The sequence below is a fragment of the Schistocerca piceifrons genome, unplaced genomic scaffold (genome assembly GCF_021461385.2).
Source record: "Schistocerca piceifrons isolate TAMUIC-IGC-003096 unplaced genomic scaffold, iqSchPice1.1 HiC_scaffold_961, whole genome shotgun sequence".
Lineage (NCBI taxonomy): Eukaryota > Metazoa > Arthropoda > Insecta > Orthoptera > Acrididae > Schistocerca > Schistocerca piceifrons.
Genome location: NW_025729236.1, coordinates 850,001 through 852,500, shown reverse-complemented (window position 1 = coordinate 852,500; position 2,500 = coordinate 850,001). Strand labels below are relative to the sequence as shown.

The window sequence follows — 2,500 nt, the reverse complement described above, 5'->3', positions numbered from 1 at the left end:
GGACCATACAGTGCAAATATTGTGCACGCAGCTACGTGTCGTCTCCCTATGAGAGCTGGATTGCAGTGTGGTACGCCATAGAGACGTGTGGGAGGAACGGACGCCGTGGATGGCGATCAGCATGAGCTGTCTGTTGATGTATTCGGACCTAGTCGTCTCTCCTCACACACCGTGATGGCATGGTGCACCGCGTTCCATATCTGCGACATGCTACAGAGGCCGGTTCACAGTCGTTCGAGCAATGGACATCGCATACGTACGGGGGCCACCTTCCACGTATTGTCTAGGCGTGCACATTTTGTTGCGTGTATGTGGGCAGACGTAGTGTGGCGTGACACCTGACACAGGCATGCAATAGTCGTTGAAGTTGCAAATGGCGATGGACGCCTGCGTTTTCTGGTGAAGTTACGCAAATGAACAAATGGTAACCCGTTGTGGTGCGGTTGTTCTCGCTAGGGGTGAATCGGTGATGGCGACGATAGGTTGAGGTACTAACCGGTTGTTCCAGCGATACCCACCATGCCGACGAAACTGAACGGCATCTGGGTGTGAAGCGATACGCGGCGGTGGCTGGGTGGGACCGTCCCCGGCCGGTGAGGGGGCGCCTCCCGGCGTGCTGGCCGCGCGGTGCGTGGGCGCACGCGCTACAGCCGGCTGGTGGGGGCGGCCAGTGGCAGGCGCGCCGGCCGACGGACGCGGCAGGCGTCGCAGCTGCGCGCCGGCGCACCCTGCGCGCGGCGCCGTGCGGCCAAAGTAGGTCCTCGCGGGCCCGGTGCGAAGCGCGGTGGACATCTTCAGTGTGCTGGTCCGATTGAGGACTGTGTGCGTTGAGGATGCGCCGCCGCCCGGCGCTCGGCGCCGCGACGCCGTCTGCTGCTCGGTCGCCCCAGCGGTTCTCGCTGGTGGTTTGTATCGCAGCTGTGCGGATGTGTTGGCGCGTGCGCTGTGCTGGGAGAGTTCGCTTCGGCACCCAAGTGGGGCTTTTGTCCTTCTGTGGCGCTGGCGTTGGAGCTGCCGGTCACCGTAGGTGGCGCGTGTTGTCTCCCGCCGGCAATGCCACGACAGCACGCTCCCGGGCCTCTGTCGGCAGCGGCAAGCTCAGTTGGGAGCACGGGTGGTCGCACCGAAAGCGTCTACTCGCCTAACTCCGGGCGATTGCGCCTCTCTCGAACCCGACCAAGTACTTGGGACGGCGCTGCGCGCCGCCGGGACCTGAGAGGGTTTCGAGGTGTATTGTGCAGGGGAGCTCAGCCTCCTCCTGTTTGCAGAATGATTGAGCGGACGCTTGCGTGTTCGCGCGGGCCCCCGGGACACACTCCCGGGCGGCCGGCTGCTCAGCTCTAGTTGACGCAGCTCCCTGGTTGATCCTGCCAGTAGTCATATGCTTGTCTCAAAGATTAAGCCATGCATGTCTCAGTACAAGCCGCATTAAGGTGAAACCGCGAATGGCTCATTAAATCAGTTATGGTTCCTTAGATCGTACCCACGTTACTTGGATAACTGTGGTAATTCTAGAGCTAATACATGCAAACAGAGTCCCGACCAGAGATGGAAGGGACGCTTTTATTAGATCAAAACCAATCGGTCGGCTCGTCCGGTCCGTTTGCCTTGGTGACTCTGAATAACTTTGGGCTGATCGCACGGTCCTCGTACCGGCGACGCATCTTTCAAATGTCTGCCTTATCAACTGTCGATGGTAGGTTCTGCGCCTACCATGGTTGTAACGGGTAACGGGGAATCAGGGTTCGATTCCGGAGAGGGAGCCTGAGAAACGGCTAACACATCCAAGGAAGGCAGCAGGCGCGCAAATTACCCACTCCCGGCACGGGGAGGTAGTGACGAAAAATAACGATACGGGACTCATCCGAGGCCCCGTAATCGGAATGAGTACACTTTAAATCCTTTAACGAGTATCTATTGGAGGGCAAGTCTGGTGCCAGCAGCCGCGGTAATTCCAGCTCCAATAGCGTATATTAAAGTTGTTGCGGTTAAAAAGCTCGTAGTTGGATTTGTGTCCCACGCTGTTGGTTCACCGCCCGTCGGTGTTTAACTGGCATGTATCGTGGGACGTCCTGCCGGTGGGGCGAGCCGAAGGCGTGCGACCGCCCCGTGCGTGCTTGTGCGTCCCGAGGCGGACCCCGTTGAAATCCTACCAGGGTGCTCTTTATTGAGTGTCTCGGTGGGCCGGCACGTTTACTTTGAACAAATTAGAGTGCTTAAAGCAGGCAAGCCCGCCTGAATACTGTGTGCATGGAATAATGGAATAGGACCTCGGTTCTATTTTGTTGGTTTTCGGAACCCGAGGTAATGATTAATAGGGACAGGCGGGGGCATTCGTATTGCGACGTTAGAGGTGAAATTCTTGGATCGTCGCAAGACGAACAGAAGCGAAAGCATTTGCCAAGTATGTTTTCATTAATCAAGAACGAAAGTTAGAGGTTCGAAGGCGATCAGATACCGCCCTAGTTCTAACCATAAACGATGCCAGCCAGCGATCCGC

The 2,500-nt window shown here is 57.6% G+C and overlaps 1 non-coding gene across 1 annotated transcript in view; it reads left to right on the top strand.

Annotated features, from left to right (window-relative positions):
- The first annotated feature begins 1,354 nt into the window (after window positions 1-1,354).
- The window catches only part of LOC124774275, a 1,909-nt gene continuing 763 nt past the window's right edge, over window positions 1,355-2,500 (top strand). The window contains exon 1 of the ribosomal RNA XR_007015263.1: window positions 1,355-2,500. This exon is cut by the window's right edge and continues 763 nt beyond it. This is a non-coding gene — a ribosomal RNA (small subunit ribosomal RNA).